General features: G+C 47.2%; 1 protein-coding gene across 1 annotated transcript in view; it reads left to right on the forward strand.

The window, feature by feature from the left end:
* The window catches only part of LOC119167497 (agrin), a 480,279-nt gene that overhangs the window by 291,383 nt on the left and 169,624 nt on the right, over positions 1-19,272 (forward strand). The gene's annotated exons all lie outside the window — the stretch shown is intronic.

A 19,272-nucleotide genomic window follows, 5' to 3' on the forward strand; every position in this document is an offset into this window, starting at 1 on the left:
GGAGCTTTTAAGCACTAAGCCTGAGAAATCATGGGAATTGTAACTTATTGCACTGAAAGCAACCTTAAGTGGGTCGTCGAGGATGGCACTGTGCACGTCATGCTTATACTAGTCGGCATGCATGTCTATACGATGCCTTCTTCGCAGCATATTTGCTTGTTCATTATTTGTAGTAGCACCATGGTGTCACATCAAACCCCAATAAAAAAAACTGTACCCAAAGAGTACTTTTTGGTAAGAATCAATCCAAATCAGTTCTATCAAAACCGGCATGAACACAAGCCAAAAATTATATGTTGCCAATTTAGAGCAAAATTTCGAAATGTAGGACATCATACCGAACCAGCGATACTACAACTGAACACATAACTGAAATTATGTTTTTGGAAGTGTGTCTGCAACCACACTGCCAATTACTATACGAGTTATTGGTTTAAAACAATGAAGTGGTTCACTGCAAGTGTAAACAGCATATGTTGCCACGTACATGGTGAGTTCAACTTTAACAATTGTCGAGCAGTGACATTTTTGCATGGAAATCTGGCTTCCATAAAATTGCTGATGGGATTACTAATGGCAAACAGTTGCCTGCCATTCAGTAAGCACACCTCTAGGGGCAGTGCCTGCAGTGGGGGGAGGTCGTGGGAGGCTGGAGCACCCTGAAAATTTCCACCTGTTCCCCCCCCCCCTCCCTACCACCACAAAGGCAAACATAGTGAAACACAGCACAGAAGTTCTCAGCGTCCCTGACCCTTGACGGAACTCGCGTATTACGGGTGTCCCCCCATAGTGAAGAAATCCTTGCGCCACCCCTGTATGCCTTTGTTTTCTGCTACCTGTCATTTTGTTGTCGCATTGGTAGAGCGACCGCCCCGGAAAGGCGTTGGTCTCAGGTTCGATCCCCGGACCAGGATACATTTTTCGGCAACTAGCTTTTGCTTGTGAGAAATCTGTACAGATTTACTTGTGGCCTCGTGCCACAAATGGGTGGTTGTCTAGTTTTCTTTTCTGAACCATTCTGCTCCCTTCCAGGTTTCCACAGAACTTATTTGCATTACTTTGTTGTCCCATGTTACACAAAGCAATTTATTATTTCACAAACATTAACAAGCTAGTGTTCCTTCAGAATCGTGCATTATGTCCTACCCTCCAAAGGGACCATGTGTTTCAAATGAGTCATGCTGCTTTTCTTTCATGTTTTTTCAGTAAAAGTGACAAAATCAAAGCATTTCAAACTAAATAAATTCTGGCAACACACGTGACAGGTTTAAATGCGAGTATTCATTGGCCCAAAATAAAGAATCTCTTTTGCATGCTTGCGGTGTGGATATTCTTATAATGATAAGAATAGAAGCGTCTTTCATGTTTCCTGAGGAGCAAAAAAAGATGTGAATTCATGCGAAACGGTTTGCTTTTGTGTGCGACCAACACAAGTAATGTTGACCAACAACTTTCGCAAAGTGAAATCTTACATTGCATTTCTACAGTAGGACAAAACTATTTAGTTTATTATGGGTGCTCGCATGCTAGTGATAATATCTGCTGAAGTCACTGTAGTTCTCAAATTCTAGTGTTACGGCCCATGTGCTTACTGTAACTCATAATGATTCCTTCAAAAAACTGTGCTGGTGGCTACGTATGCTTTGGTACCACATTATGTAGGCTGCATTTTCACTGTAAGGAGAAAACCACCCTGCTATGCGAATGAAATATTATAAAGTATGCCAGTAATTGTCATCTGCTTTCGTTTTTAATTTTTATATTTGCCAGCACTTGTTTGCTAGTGCCAACCTTGCCAATTCTTTTTGCATATACCTCAGGAATATGCAAGGAAGATGTTGCCACGGGAAACTCAGCTTGTAAAATATTTTTGCAGGACATACTCAACTCAGTGTGCACTCAAGGAACAGTGCATCATGGATGCGTCCACTTGGTTTGAAACAAACTGAGTGTGAACTTTGTTTCGTACAAGCACATGCATTGATGATGCACTGTACTTTTTCGTTTTATTAAGTTCAGTGTGACTTAATGCTGCCGCCTTGTCACACGTGGTGTACGCTGCTGTTGCCAGCAGAAAATAGACTTTCTTGTAGTATTGCTTTCCAATCAAATTCTGCGGTCAATGTTTTTAACACTGCTAATCATCGCTCCAAAAGAATTTCACTCACTGAACGCCTGAAACAATTGTAATGAAATTCGGTTGACTTTCATTTCTGGAATGTGCCTGTCTAGACTGAGCATTTGTTTAGACTGGCACAATATAATGACGTGAGCATGTCTTCACCAGTAAGACAATGAGGATGGTATGTGCCCATAGGGTATCCCTTCCGAGGCATTTGTATGTAAATGCAAATGCCCCTGGAGAAAGAGGATGCATCCTGACAATGTAAGGAGACAAGAGGACAGTTAGGTTGTAATGAAGTTAGAGGCTTTGGACTTAGAGTGTCACATTTACGACATCTTCCATCAACAGACAGTTTCCAAGACCTGGTTAACTTTAGACGTCTCTCGTTGATGTGGTAGGGAATACAGTATCTGGTGAGGAGTTTAACAAGCAGGCCAGTGGTTCATCAGCCAGACTAAAAGTCTATCCAGAGTGTGTGGGGAACTTTGCTGTTATGACGAAGGATAATTTGTAGTTGTTAATGAGCAGGCCGACTGACAGCCTTCTTGAGTGTAATAAGAGGCTACAGACAGCACTGTCCACTCTGATCAGTCAAGGCTGTTAGCCAGGAATGTTTAAAGTGTACAGTCAATCTCTATTTGAAGGTTATTACGCGAGCCACAACCAAGAACTAAAGTATTTCCATGTCCCAAAATACACTTTCAAAAAGAAGGTGGTGCCACGCAAGCTTAACACACTGTTTTTGCTGTTCCTTAAGCAGCGATCACTCCCACCTGGAGAAGCTGTTTAAATGAAGCAGTGACTAGCACCAGCTGTAACATATTTTACCAAGTAATTCTGTAATCGGCTGTGGAGATAGAAGCCCACGAAGAATCACGCAACACCCTTCCCATCCGCTCATATCCAACATCTTGAACCGTGCTGGATTGCAAATACACCATGTGTACCAACAGTACTTTTCCCGGCTTCCTGTGTTGACACATTGGCCACTGAACCAAAGCTACCCACCATGGCTGCTTGAGCTACTAACTATTGAAACGTCAGTAGAAGGACTACGCAGCAAACATGAAGTGCCAATCGTTGCAGCACAGCAGTTGGCATCACATCATCTGTTTGACAGGTACCAAGAATACACTCACGTGTACACTGACGGCTCCGTCACCAAACAGACAGCGACATCCGCATTCGTAATTCCGGCATTGTGCGAAGAATATGCATGTCGGTGGAGCCACCTCTCCTATTCAACAACGTCGGAGCTCGTAGCGATTTTGCTAGCCGTAAGCTTTATTAAACTGTCAATGACACCAAGAAATTGGGTGGTAATTACATTCTCTGGCAGCACTGGCATGTGTGGAAAATTGCACTTCAAAACACATTGATGTACGAATAGTATACGCTATACTAAAAGAGCTCTCAGAAGCTACGAAGTCGAATCATCGAGTGGCATTTCAGTGGGTTCCCAGACACTGCGGAATTAAGGGAAATAAAATGGCGGATGCGTTGGCGAAAACCACTCATAATTCTACGCAAACGTGCTTCATTCCAGTATTTTAATATGATGTAAAAAGTAGAACTTTAAGAACAACAAAACGTGAATTATGCTTGTCTACCTGGTTCACAGACAAAACAAAGGAATCGATCATATATTCTGTTGATCCTAATCTTGAATACCAATTAGACCGTGACCTCTCAAGACGTATAGACACACTCATTCATCGCCTACGACTCGGAACTGCTTACACAAAGCACTTCCTACGTCGTATTCAGCGTGCAACATCGTCGGCATGTTCATGCGGTCACGACGACAAGAATATCTGTTAACTCTTGTTTGACTGTCCGAAACACAACACACCGAAGGCGACTAGAACAGGAACTGCATAAGTTAGATCCCGAGCGGCTATTTACGCTGAATAAAATACTAGGTCCATGGCCATCCAAAACAAATGGCGAAGCAATGAAGGTGCTGAAACAGTTCTTCGAAGAAACGAAGATTTGTGACGACTACTGAGCGGACAAAAGTTAAAATTGAGCGTGGCGTTTACGTGTTTGTTCTACCCACAGGAGAACTTTTGCTCTCACCCATGTAGGACTGTATATATTTATATATGCAATTGTTTTTTATATTTTTATTTGTACCAATCAAGTGGAAAGGGGTAGCCGTCGCTAAGTAACGGTGACAGAAACTCCTCCGTTTATTTTCTATTTCAATAAAAAAAGAATACATTTGGATTGCGACGAAGGAGAAGCTCAAAACTGAGAGAAATTAAATGTGTGCATTTCACCTTATGGGTGATTATTGTAGCATGCAACAGGCAACAAGGGAGAGAAGAATGCACAATCTTGATTTGCACTGTTTATGCCACTAGGCCCCCTGGGATGTTAGGCAAGTCAACAGTCACACGGCAACTTTCATATCTCGTGCAACTGTACAAGCATGTTGATAGGCAAACGTGAAAAATACAGGAAATCCTGTTTACTGGAAAAGAGAAGGTAGATCCCTGCAGTTGGTCTAGGCCAGGTGTCGACCCAGTGTGAGCTCATTCTGGTACAGCCAAGTCGCAACCTTGCCCTATTGTGCGCAAGACAGATACCCAGACCCAGTGCCCCAAGCTCGACAAGTGCTGCCTTAACCTCAATCTATGTGTATTATTGTTGCTGAAGCTTGGCTTCGACTAGCGTTAACAAATCAGACCCACAAATGACATTTTTTTATTACCAAAACAAGAAAAGAAGCACAAGCTTCACAGTTACTGCAATCAGAAACAGTCAATGTGGGTGAAATAAGAATGTAGAAGAGGCTGAAAAGCACGAGCTACCATCACAGACAAGCGACAAATTCACCAAGCATTAGAAAGGGTCAGTGGATGTCCCCGTAAAACCAAAGAAAACAGTAGCATGGGTCAAAGACAATAATTAGGAGAATTTATGAGATCTCGTATGAAGTTCAGTTGGAAGACAGCATCCTGAGAAGGTACCGAGTACTCAACAGGGCAAGCCCTTCCTCAGACAAACACATTGTGAAGTCAGTGAGCCAGAGACAGATCAACCAAAGCAGACTGGAATTTCCGCCGGACCTCGAAGAACCATAGAGCCTCCAAAGAGGCTCCAGGATTTCTCAGTTGGTTGAAGAATTGACTTCAGAAAGGGATGAATGTAACAAAAAAGATCCACAAATGCATGGGCGTACCGACTCTATCGCGAAGGGGGGGGGGACCTAACCACACACACACACACACAAACACACACACACACGCACACACACACACACACACACACACACACACACACACACACACACACACACACACACACACACACACACACACACACACACACACACACATATTCATCGCGTAGGGACTATTTTCACTACGGCAGTATATTGTTTGCCATTGCTTCTTTGGCATTTAAAATTATCTGTGTGCCATAAAATTGCCTGCCTCTTACATCAAGAATCTGTGAAAGTTTGCGGTGTTCATTAGGGCGCATGCACATTAAACAGGGCATTCACGCACTGTACAATACCTAAAACTATTTAGGGTAGTTGGAGAGCGTATTCTTTTAAATAATATTCAAGTAATGTAGCCGCTGGACACATTATCAACGGTTACTCATAGCAGCCTCGAAGATGAAATAACATGAGCGTAATGAAATATTTTCGCTTGCAGCATCAAGGCATTTAGTAGTTTGTGCATGCACACATCTCTGTGAGCTCGTCCTTGCTGAGAGAGAAGAAGAGAGAGAAATAAACAGTGCTGCACGTGTGTGCTTCTTTGCGATCCAAGTTGTATTCTGAGCTGCAAAAGATCATTCGAGTTGAATGAAAACCTACTAGCCTGACTCTCAATAAGCCTCCATCGTGCTAAAAACCATACTCTTTCACCTTCTCCTTGTTCCGGTGGCTCAAGTTAAAGGACAAGCTTAAAAGCTGAGATTACCATTGTGTTCGAGTCCCCTGCTTTGTTCTTCGCCACTTCGCAAGCTATCACCATTGCTCCAAGTTACCATAAGCAAGGCTGATCAGGTTTATCGGAGACTAAAGCAGAGAGCCTTTTTTGGTGCTTCCAGATAACACTACAACATTAAAAAAAGATTGGTAACATAAATCAGCTCACAGCAGTTTCGACAAAGCAGCATTGATATCGATTTTCGATCAAATAAAATAATTTTCCTGAAGCAGTAGATCATTGACTCACCCATAAAAAGTTTGCTCGTTCGCATGCGTAACTGCATCACCCAGTCGCAGCAGAAGGAAAGCGTGGACAAGTCATACAATGTTATTAAGCCCCTGTTCAGCGCTGGCCTGCTCTGCAGTGCTACAGCACAAGGCACCAAAGCGCCGCTTAGGCGGCTTGTACCGCAAGAGCCTACAAGGAAAATCGTCACAACTACAATGTTGGAGAAATTTCACTATATTGTAATATTCACTTGTATTAACATAATTCAGTAAATACTGTGGTGAAGGAAAACTTCGCCAAAATTGTTGCTTTCCCCGGCACGCAGCCAACAGTCACCACTGTCGAAAGTGGGGGGGGGGAGGCTGGCGCCCCCCTTGCCCTCCACGGCTGGTACGCCTATGCACAGATGATACAAAACATCGTTTGCAGCATCCTACACAAGCCACATGCTTCTTTGGAACTCTCCACTTCCTCCTTCTCTGAGAAGGCACTGTGTTCAGGGTAGTTGGTATTGATCCATAACATTTGTAACCACTAAATGCACGTATGTAAGACGAGCCGAACGGCTTGTCCTGTGTCCTTCACTCGTGTCACGTACGCGCATTTACTGCTTACAAATTTTACAGATCCCCCTTCTTTGTTCATTTACACCTCGTCCTCCTTTTCGAGCTCATGAAGTATCAAGTGTCTGCCCCTCCGACTCTGCACATAGGCCGCTCCCCCACCTGAATCTCCATTATGCATTCCTGCCTCTATGTAGCCCTACCTATTCTTGTACTTCCACACTTATTGAACTCGGCGAACTTTCATTGAATAGACCCTGAAACAGTTTTTTGAAGTTTTGTCAGTGTTTAGGTTAGAGCATCATGAAATTATTCGCACCATAAATTGAGTGACACGCAGAGTACCAAGGCAGCTAGAGACAATTATATCATGCCCTCCTTTTCACCTATGCCTGACTGCCGTAGCTCACGAGGCACGTTGGTGATCGCAGAGCTCTCATGAGTGCGCTCGCCTATTTGAGCTTTTTCCAGCCTAGACCTCCGAGATAGCACACCGACAGGTTGCGTGCAGTCTCGGAGGGCATCACGCAGTGCGCCTGGCAAAACGCACGCCGTCTGGCAACAGAAACAAAGACCATGAAGTAAGTGGTTGATATCTGCTCTGATAGGTGCTGCCACCCTACCAGTTGATCTTACATCTGCCCATTCTACAGCCCATGACAGCCAGTCAGATAAGCAGCCATGTTGACGTGGCTGCTGACGTGCTCTGGGAGGAGCATGTTCCTCTAAGCATGTTCCAAAACCACGATAATTATATCGTGGTTTTTGGGATGTTAAATCACACATATCAATCAGCTGGGAAATCGTATTGAGCGGGAATGTATCAGTGAGGTTCTACTGTATGGGTCCACACAACTCCACGAGCTTACATATTGAAAAGAAAATTATGGTTGTCAACTGTGTCTAGAATCAAATTTTGAATTAAGGGACTGTATGCGTCCAGACTGAGTTCAATTGGCAGCTGATGCACTAGGTAAATTGACTGACGTCAATGCAACCATGAGAGTAATAAGCATGGCTGTACTGCAACTCTGGAAACACATACCTAATCTACAGAAAGCTCCTAGTGGGTATGCACCACAGAAATGGGGAAAACATTACCACTCGCTACTGGTGCATAAAAAATTAGACAGAAAAAAGGTGAATGAAAAAATAAAAGAGCAAAGGAATAAATGCATACATAAATACATAACGGACATGTTGCACTTCTAGGCCACATAAACTGAGATGGAACTGCTTTAAAGAAGCATAAGCTAAAATTTTAAAAATCCTTATAAATGTATAAGTATAAAAAGTAAGCAAATAAAATCCTTGTGCGACACAACTTGGCTGGTCACCCACCTTCGCGGAGTGGAATAGCTCCAGCTTTTTCCAGAAATCTCTCAACACCTCCCCCGCCAAAAAAATGCACATATAGCTGGATTTAATCATTATAGCCTGCTTGGAAGATTATACTGATTTCATTTACCCAAAAAGCCTCAAGAACTGCCAATGACAGGTGTTCAGTGTACAGAATTGCCAACAAGTTCCTTCAGCTACTTTGTACTAATTGAGAAATATCTAATACCGACAAAAATGATCAATTATCATCGTAATCATTTCATTGATAAAATATTTTAGCTGATTGAGAGACGGCATCCTTCTTTGGGGACAAAGCGTACGTTTTTCAGTTTCTGTGCACCACTGGGAAGAAACAGACATCGAACACTGAGCTAACGATAATAAGCATTTTTGTTGTTTGAAGTTTTCTTGACCTGACATATCATATGCTTGAAATATTTTGCTACGCACTTGCTATTCTTCAAATACTTGATGCAAGCAGATAACCATCGCATAATATATCAGTTGTCATGGTGTTCAAGTAATGTAGCATGGCTGCCTGCAATCTTGACAAAATTATTGATACTGTATTAGCAGCTACTGTCAGACATCTGACAATTTATTGCAATACTTACACTTGTTTACACTTGGTCTACAATAACTTATTTCACGCATTCATAGATTGATTGATATGTGGGGTTTAACGTCCTAAAACCACCATATGATTATGAGAGATGCCGTAGTAGAGGGCTCCGGAAATTTCGACCACCCGGGGTTCTTTAACGTGCGCCCAAATCTGAGCACACGGGCCTACAACGTTTCCGCCTCCATCTAAAATGCAGCCGCCGCAGCCGGGAATCGAACCCGCGACCTGCGGGTCAGCAGCCGAGTACCTTAGCCACTAGACCACCGCGGCGGGGCATCCAACTGGGGTTCTTTAACGTGAACCCAAATCTAAGCACACAGGCCTACAACATTTCCGCCTGCATCGGAAATGCAGCCGCCGCAGCTGGGATTAGATCCCGTGACCTGCGGGTCAGCAGCCGAGTACCTTAGCCACTAGACCACCGCGGCGGGGCCCCGCATTCATAGACAATCGATCATCATCATCATCAGCCTTACTACGTCCACTGCAGGACAAAGGCCTCTCCCATGTTCCGCCAGTTAACCCGGTCCTGTGCTTGCTGCTTCCAATTTATACCCGCAAACTTCTTAATCTCATCTGCCCACCTAACCTTCTGTCTCCCCCTAACCCGCTTCCCTTCTCTGGGAATCCAGTCAGTTACCCTTAATGACCAGCGGTTATCCTGTCTACGCGCTACATGCCCTGCCCATGTCCATTTCTTCTTCTTGATTTCAGCTATGATATCCTTAACCCCCGTTTGTTCCCTAATCCACTCTGCTCTCTTCTTGTCTCTTAAGGTTACACCTACCATTTTTCTTTCCATTGCTCGCTGCGTCGTCCTCAATTTAAGCTGAACCCTCTTTGTAAGTCTCCAGGTTTCTGCTCCGTAGCTAAGTACCGGCAAGATACAGCTGTTATATACCTTCCTCTTGAGGGATAGTGGCAATCTACCTGTCATAATTTGAGAGTGCTTGCCGAATGTGCTCCACCCCATTCTTATTCTTCTAGTTACTTCAATCTCGTGGTTCGGCTCTGCGGTTATTACCTGCCCTAAGTAGACATAGTCTTTTACAACTTCAAGTGCACTATTACCTATCTCGAAGCGCTGCTCTTTGTCGAGGTTGTTGTACATTACTTTCGTTTTCTGCAGATTAATTTTAAGACCCACTTTTCTGCTCTCCTTGTCTAACTCCGTAATCATGAGTTGCAATTCGTCCCCCGAGTTACTCAGCAATGCAATGTCATCGGCGAAGCGCAGGTTACTAAGGTATTCTCCATTGACTCTTATCCCTAGCTGTTCCCATTCTAGGCTTCTGAAAACCTCCTGTAAGCACGCGGTAAACAGCATTGGGGAAATTGTGTCCCCCTGCCTTACACCCTTCTTGATTGGTATCCTGTTGCTTTCTCTATGAAGCACTATGGTAGCAGTTGATCCCCTGTAGATTTCTTCCAGAATGTTTATATATACTTCATCTACGCCCTGATTCCGCAGTGTTTGCATGACGACTGATATTTCTACTGAATCAAACGCCTTCTCGTAATCTATGAAGGCTATGTATAGTGGTTGGTTATACTCTGAGCATTTCTCTATTACCTGATTGATAGTATGAATGTGGTCAATTGTTGAGTAGCCTGTTCGAAATCCTGCTTGTTCCTTTGGTTGATTGAATTCTAATGTTTTCTTTACTCTGTTAGCAATTACCTTTGTAAATAGCTTGTATACTACAGAGAGCAAGCTGATCGGCCTGTAATTCTTCAAGTCCTTGTCATCTCCTTTCTTATGTATTAAGATGATGTTAGCGTTCTTCCAAGACTTTGGTACTCTTCCCGCCAGGAGACACCTCGTAAACAGGGTGGCTAGTTTTTCTAACACAATCTGTCCTCCATCTTTCAGCAGATCTGATGTTACCTGATCCTCACCAGCAGCTTTGCCCCTTTGCATGCTCTCCAAAGCTTTTCTGACTTCTTCTATCATTACTGGTGGGGTGTAATCTGGGTTACTGCTAGTTCTTATAGTATTAAGGTCGTGGTTGTCTCGGCTACTGTACAGATCCCTGTAAAACTCCTCCGCTATCTTAACTATCCGATCCATATTGGTAGTTATTTTGCCTTCTTTGTCCCTTAGTGCATACATCCGACTTTTGCCTATCCCAAGTTTCCTCTTCAATGCTTTGACACTTCCTCCGTTTTTCAGAGCGTGTTCAATTCTCTCCATGTTATACCTTCTTACATCGCATACTTTACGTCTATTAATCAACTTCGAAAGCTCTGCCAGTTCTATTTTGTCTGTTGTACTTGACACTTTCATGATTTGACGCTTCTTAATTAGGTTCTTCGTTTCCTGTGAAAGCTTGCCAGTGTCCTGTCTAACTACCCTGCCTCCCACTTCCGCTGCACACTCCATAATGATACTCGTCAGATTATCATTCATTGTATCTACGCTAAGGTTGGTTTCCTCACTGAGAGCCGAGTACCTGTTCTGCAGTGACACTCTGAATTCCTGTACTTTCCCTCTCAGTGCTAGCTGATTGATTGGCTTCTTGCGTATCAAGTTCTGTCGTTCCTTCTTCAAGTCTAGGCGAATTCGAGACCGTACCATTCTATGGTCACTGCATCGTACCTTGCCAATCACTTCCACATCCTGCACGATTCCAGGGTGTGCACTCCTTATAAAGTCTATTTCGTTCTTATTTTCGCCATTAGGGCTCCTCCATGTCCACTTGCGGTTTTCTCGTTTTCGGTAGAAGGTATTCAAAATCCGTAAATTATTGCGTTCTGCGAATTCTACTAGTAGCTCTCCTCTGGCGTTTCTAGTACCGATGCCATAATCTCCTACTGCCTGGTCTCCAGCCTGCTTCTTCCCTACCTTTGCATTAAAGTCGCCCATCACTATAGTATACTGTGTTTTTACCTTACTCATTGCCGATTCCACGTCTTCATAGAAGCTTTCAACTGAAGCGTCATCATGGCTGGATGTAGGCGCGTAAGCCTGTACTACCTTCATCTTGTATCTTTTATTCAGTTTAATTACGATACCTACCACCCTTTCATTAATGCTATAGTATTCCTCTATGTTGCCAGCTATGTTTCTGTGAATGAGGAACCCCACTCCCAGTTCTCTTCTGTCTGCCAAGCCCCTGTAGCAAAGCACGTGCCCATTCTGTAGCACCGTATAGGCCTCATCTGTCCTCCTAACCTCACTGAGCCCTATTATATCCCATTTAACACCCTCTAGCTCCTCGAATAGTACAGCTAGATTTCCCTCACTAGATAAGGTTCTAGCGTTAAACGTGCGGATTCGCTGGCGCAAAGGTACCACGTCTGACTCCAGATCGGAAGATTGCGTGTTCGAATCACGTCCGTGTTAATCGATCATAATGCGTACCTCAAATAAAGGGGGGGGGCTACATGCACAAGGATATCTTGTATGCAAGCTCGACTCTCTTCAGGGCACGTGCACGCAACTACACAAATCGGAAACTGAGCTGTACACTCCTAAATATATCACGGTTTCCATTTCATGAACACACTTGACAACACTGGACAGAATCGCTCAAATGTGGCATGGTCCACAGAACTTCACCACAGCGCTACACACAGCAGCACTCGTACGGCGTTGCGCATTACGAACGACAACAATGACGGGCAATAAAACTTGCCCATCCTTATCGTAGTAGAAGCTAACGCTGGCAAGCGTTCAAAATTTATGCATACTATTTGCTGCGACGAACGGCACACACAGAGCACACCCGATGCTAACACTTGTTGCGATGATTACAAACTTTTCATTTCGGCGCGCCCTAAACGCATAACCCGCTTTAGAATGGTGAATGATTACATCACAGAAATATTCGAAGTTCTTTGCGATTACACTTGAAAGATGGACGGCACATCCAGGCAAGACACGAAACGACGACACTCGCATCCGCATACACACTTTCGCTCGTTTCTTCGTTTCTACTGTCGATCGCACGTGCTGACGGGGCAGTGAACACTGGCTGGCTACCGATATCACGCCGGGAGTCTCACAGCGCTTACGGTGGTCACAACGATAAAATCAGCTGTTCTTTTTCTTTTTCCATGTCGCTGCAGCACCCGCTTCAGCAAACGCCATGTTTGCCAAGCGAGCCGACGGTAGCCCTACCAACGGGGCGGCCGTCCAGGCCGTTTTTCGCAGTAGCCAGTGAGAGCCGAGCCATGCGAGCCGGCTTGCGGCTTGCAAAAGTTGAGAGCCGCTCTGCCTGACGTCACAGAGACGGCTGCTCTCGCCCATTTGTGCGGTGCGGGTGTGCGGCTAGCGCGTGTAAGGGCCCTTACGGCTACCACTCCTACGTGGGATACTACCGCTAATGCACAGACAACGCAATAACAACCTCAGTACATCCTCAGTATTCCTCCATGAGTACGCTATGATGTCCTCAGAATGTCCGCTTAAGGTACGAGAGTTGCGCTAATCCAGTCCTGTTGTCCGTACACATAACAACCTCAGGGCATCCTCAGATCGACACTTCAGGACTTCTTCAGTATCTTTTTAGGACGACCTTTGTGCAGCCAGTTCAGTACTGCAGGCTCTAATATTAAGTTCTATTACTACCTATGATTTATTTCTTTTCAACGTATTGCCACGTTCCATTTCCCAAGGTTTTTGTTATCGTCCCAAAACACCACACGATTCTCAGCGCAAACCGCGCCTGCAGTTTTCGAGAAGGTTCCGGACTGTAGTAGATCATTTCGATAAGATCACGCCCACTGTGTGAACGGGACAGATTGTTCTGGAACCTACGCCACCGCCAGCGATAACGCTAGAACATTCGACGGCAATAGTATAAATGCCGACGCGCTTCGCCGCTTGTCAGTTGTTGATCGAAGGCCGACGCTGCGTTCGCCGCTATCAGTCTGAGACTGCTATCTGCGCAAGACTGCTGCTGTAATTAGACTTTCCCTTTACCGGGCACAGGCTTGCCCAAATACACAGTTAAATCCCAACACGAAGTTTCCTGTCTTCGACCACGTCACGACCCCGTGACATCTGGTGGAGGTGCTGCTTCGTTCATGTACCGGACGCCCCCGTAAAGCCGTGAACCCAGCCCCTGTCGCGAAAAAGACACCGACGCCAACCAAGAGCAGCGAACAAGCCGCCGACAGCAAGGTCCCCCACCGGAGTACGGCCTTCTACAAGAAAAGGCGCGGAAGACCAAGACCATGACCTCGACTGCAGCGACAATGACAACCGGAGCGTCCCAGCCTGCGATCGTCATTCATCAACCCAGGGAACCACCAACGTTCCATGGCTCATTGTTTGAAGACCCGGAAACCTGGCTAGAAACATACGACCGTGTGGCCGCCCTCAATCACTGGGACGACGAAGAAAAGCTCCGTCGTGTGTACTTCTACCTGGAAGACACCGCAAGGACCTGGCTAGAGAATCGGGAGTCCACGCTCCGAACGTGGGATGTCTTCTGCGGCGCATTTCTGCAAACGTTCGCGAGCGTCGCTCGCAAAGAGAAGGCCGCTGCTCTACTAGAGACCCGGGTTCAGCTACCAAATGAGAAGGTTGGAATTTTTACAGAGGAGATGACCCGCCTATTTCGTCACGCTGACCCAGACATGCCTGAGGAGAAGAAAGTTCGTTTGCTCATGCGAGGGGTCAAACAGGAGCTCTTCGCGGGACTAATGAGGAATCCACTGAACACCGTCCAAGAATTTGTATCCGAGGCGACCAACATCGAAAAAACCCTTGACATGCGCACCAGACAGTATAATCGTCGCCTGACTCCAGAATGCGCTGCTGCTCAAGCCAGTGACTCCAACGACCTGCGTGAAACGATCCGAGCAATCGTGCGGGAAGAGCTGCGCAAACTGTTGCCTTCAGCGCAGCCTCAAGTGGATTCGATCGCCGACATTGTGCGAGAAGAAGTCCGGCAATCGCTTCGAATTTCCCAAACACCGCTGCCCGAGCCAGAAACTATGAGCTACGCCGCTGCAGTGCGCCACAACGCTCCTCCCCGTCCACGCCAAAACGCCGCCCCGTCACACTTCCGTCGCCAGACGCCACCGCCGCCACCACCCTCACCAACGTCCTACCGTTCCAAAGCAGGCCAGCGCAGTGCACCGAGGAAAACGGACGTTTGGCGTGCACCTGACAACCGCCCGCTCTGCTACCACTGCGGCGAGGCCGGGCACACATACCGCCGTTGCCAGTACCGACAGATGGGACTGCGTGGCTTCGCCGTCAATGCACCGCGTCCGCAGCAAGGAGATGGGCCACGTGACGTCGCCGACTACCTGGCAGGAACTCAATGGACACCACGAAGTCCTTCCCGTTCGCCGTCGCCCAGCCGCCGCATGTCACCGCACCTCCGGCAGTACCCTGGCCCAACGCAGGGCCGGTCTCCTAGCCCGTATCCGGGAAACTAAGGGTAGCAACCGATGGAGGTGCGGTTGCTGTGCGACGAACTACCGAAGATCCTCCGACGACGATGACGCCGCGACGGAGCTTTCCGAACACAACGCCAAACAGGCAAAGCCCTGACGGTGAAAGCTCACTTACCGAAGGTGGCCTGACGACGCGAAATGGAAGCAGCGGAACAAGCCGACGCAGCCGTGACCCGACGCCACTTCCTAACTGTAATGCGAGACGGCGAACTAGCGACCTCGACGTTCTTATCGACGGCCACAGTGTGACCGCTCTCATCGATACTGGAGCCGACTATTCTGTCATCAGTGGGTCGTTCGCCGCGAAGTTAAAGAAAGTAAGGACAGCTTGTGAAGGCCCTGAAATCCGCACAGCCGGAGGTCATCTCGGAACGCCTGCAGGAATCTGCAAAGCGAGAGTCACCATTAACGGCCGTATTTATCCTACAGACTTCGTAGTCCTACAGCGTTGCTCGAGAGATGTCATCCTTGGCATGGACTTCTTATGCCTCCATGGTGCTGTCATCAACCTAAAAACAAAGTCGATAACGTTATCCACACAAGGAGCACTACCGCCGCGCACGCCATCAGGACACCATGCTTTGAATGTGCTAGAAGAAGTCACCATTCCGCCTCGCTCAAGCGTCATTATTTCAGTCGGCGCTTCTAAATCACCTGACATGGAAGGCGTCGTTGAAGGCAGTCGGCATCTGTTGGTCACCCGAAGTATTTGCGTCGCAAAAGGAATTGCAGAGCTGCGGGGAGGCAAAGCAACGGTTATGCTCACGAATTTCAGCAATGAGTACAAACACGTGAACAAAGGAACAACGGTCGCATACATCGAAGAAATTGCCGAAGCCACCAGTGCTTTCGCCCTCGCCGATTCTGCGGAACCTGCTCAGAGAAACCAAGTCCCTCCCATAGCTTTCGACGGCAATCTCACACTTCCGAACGATAAACAAGAAGAGCTCAAGGCCCTGCTCCTTCAATACGAAGATTGCTTTTCGTCGTCATCGAAAATTCGGCAGACCCCAATCACGAAACATCGCATCATAACCGAAGCAAATGCCAGACCACTCCGTCAGAGTCCGTACAGGGTTTCGACGCGAGAACGTGAGGCCATGAAGAGACAAGTTGATGGAATGCTGCGGGATGACATTATCCAGCCGTCCAAGAGTCCATGGGCATCCCCCGTGGTGTTAGTGAAGAAAAAGGATGGGACCCTACGTTTCTGCGTCGATTATCGCCGCCTGAACAAAATCACAAGAAAGGACGTGTATCCTCTCCCACGAATAGACGACGCACTTGATCGGCTCCATGACGCCAAGTACTTCTCGTCAATGGACCTCAAGACTCGCTATTGGCAAATCGAAGTCGACGAAAGAGACCGAGAGAAGACGGCGTTTATAACACCGGACGGCCTCTTCGAGTTTAAGGTGATGCCCTTCGGCCTTTGCTCAGCGCCTGCAACTTTTCAACGCGTTATGGATACAGTGCTGGGAGGATTGAAGTGGCAGACTTGCCTTGTGTACTTGGACGACGTCGTCGTGTTTTCTTCGAGTTTCGACGAGCATCTTCGGCGCCTTGAAGCTGTACTTCAAGCCATCAAGACGTCCGGACTCACACTGAAGCCAGAAAAGTGCAGATTTGCGTATGAGGAGCTCTTGTTTCTGGGACACGTTATCAGCAAGTCTGGAGTTCGTCCCGATCCATAGAAAACAGCCGCCATCGCTGACTTCCCTCCGCCCGCTGACAAGAAGGCGGTGCGCCGATTTCTGGGCGTGTGCGCCTATAATAGGCGGCTCATGAAAAACTTCGCCCGCATCTCCGATCCTCTCACTAACCTTACCAAGGCCGACGTGGAGTTCAAGTGGGAAACGCCGCAGGAACACGCTTTTCAGGAGCTTAAACATCGCCTCCAGACGCCTCCGTTATTTGCCCATTTCGACGAATTCGCCGAGACACAAATACACACTGACGCAAGCAGCGTAGGTCTTGGCGCCGTTCTTGTGCAGAGGGCTGACGGACTTGAAAGGGTTATTAGTTACGCCAGCCGATTGCTATCCAAAGCACAAGCAAATTATTCCACAACAGAAAAGGAGTGCCTCGCCATCATCTGGGCTACGTCGAAATTTCGCACTTACCTCTGCGGCCGGCCCTTCAAAGTTGTGAGCGACCACCACGCCTTGTGTTGGCTAGCCACCTTGAAGGACCCTTCAGGTCGCCTCGCACGATGGAGCCTGAGACTTCAAGAATATGACATTACTGTCATTTACAAGTCTGGCAAAAAACACTCCGACGCTGACTGTCTCTCTCGTGCGCCTTTCGACCAACCACTGCCCGATGACCCGGATGACGACTACTTCTTGGGAACGATAACTACCGACGACTTCGCTGAACGACAGCGGGCTGACCCGGAACTTAAGGCCCTAATAGAATACCTCGAAGGCAGGACCACCGAAGTGCCGAAGGTATTAAAGCGCGCACTTGCGTCGTTCTTTCTACGAAATGGTCTTCTACAAAAGAAAAACTTTTCACCGCTTCGAGCTAAGTACCTCCTTGTGGTGCCTTCAGCTCTGCGACCAGAACTCCTGCAGGCCCTGCACGACGATCCGACGGCAGGGCACCTCGGTGTTTCTCGCACGCTCGCGAGGATACAAGAAAGGTACTACTGGCCACGTCTTACCACCGACGTCACTCGTTATGTGAGGACATGCCGGGACTGTCAGCGACGCAAGACACCGCCGACAAGGCCAGCGGGACTTCTGCAGCCAATTGATCCACCTTGCCGACCTTTCCAGCAGATTGGTATGAACCTACTGGGGCCGTTCCCGACGTCGGCTTTCGGAAACAAGTGGATCGTGGTAGCTACCGACTACCTCACCCGCTACGCCGAGACAAAAGCCCTGCCAAAAGGCAGCGCATCCGAGGCAGCTAAGTTCTTCGTCGAAAATATCGTCCAACGTCACGGCGCCCCGGAGGTCCTTATCACCGTCAGGGGAACGGCATTCACTGCCGACTTAACTCAAGCAATCTTGGCATACAGCCAAACAAACCACCGCCGAACGACAGCGTACCACCCACAGACCAACGGCCTCACCGAGCGGCTTATCAAGACGATCGCCGACATGCTGTCAATGTACATCGATGTCGAACACAAGACGTGGGACGCCATTCTTCCGTATGTGAACTTCGCATACAACATGGCGGTGCAGGAGACGACGCAGATATCTCCATACAAATTGGTCTACGGAAGGAGCCCGGCAACGACGCTCGATGCCATGTTACCCAACGTAACCGACGAAAAAAAACTTCGATGTGAGCGAGTACATTCAACGCGCCGAAGAAGCCCGACAACTTGCGCGTCTCCGTATCAAGAATCAACAGACGACCGACAGCCACCGTTACAACCTTCGACGACGCTTCGTGGAATACCAGCCCGGTGAACTTGTTTGGGTGTGGACGCCGATACGCCGACGCGGACTAAGTGAAAAGCTTCTGCGACAGTACTTCGGACCGTACAAGGTGTTTCGACGTCTCGGCTGACTTGATTACGAGGTGTTCCCCGACGGCATCACGAACTCTCAACGACGCCGATCGCGACCTGAAGTCGTCCATGTCGCGCGTCTCAAGCCGTTTCATGCGCGTTAACAAACTGAAACAGTGTTTTTTTAGTATTATTGTAGTATCATAACTTATTCATTGTACTTTTTTGCAATATTATTGTACCTTCTTCTTTAGGTAAAGCATCGGGACGATGCCTTCATTTCAGAGGGGGGCAATGCCACGTTCCATTTCCCAAGGTTTTTGTTATCGTCCCAAAACACCACACGATTCTCAGCGCAAACCGTGCCTGCAGTTTTCGAGAAGGTTCCGGACTGTAGTAGATCATTTCGATAAGATCACGCCCACTGTGCGAACGGGACAGATTGTTCTGGAACCTACGCCACCACCAGCGATAACGCTAGAACATTCGACGGCAATAGTATAAATGCCGACGCGCTTCACCGCTTGTCAGTTGTTGATCGCAGGCCGACGCTGCGTTCG

The sequence above is a fragment of the Rhipicephalus microplus genome, chromosome 3, assembly GCF_043290135.1.
Source record: "Rhipicephalus microplus isolate Deutch F79 chromosome 3, USDA_Rmic, whole genome shotgun sequence".
Lineage (NCBI taxonomy): Eukaryota > Metazoa > Arthropoda > Arachnida > Ixodida > Ixodidae > Rhipicephalus > Rhipicephalus microplus.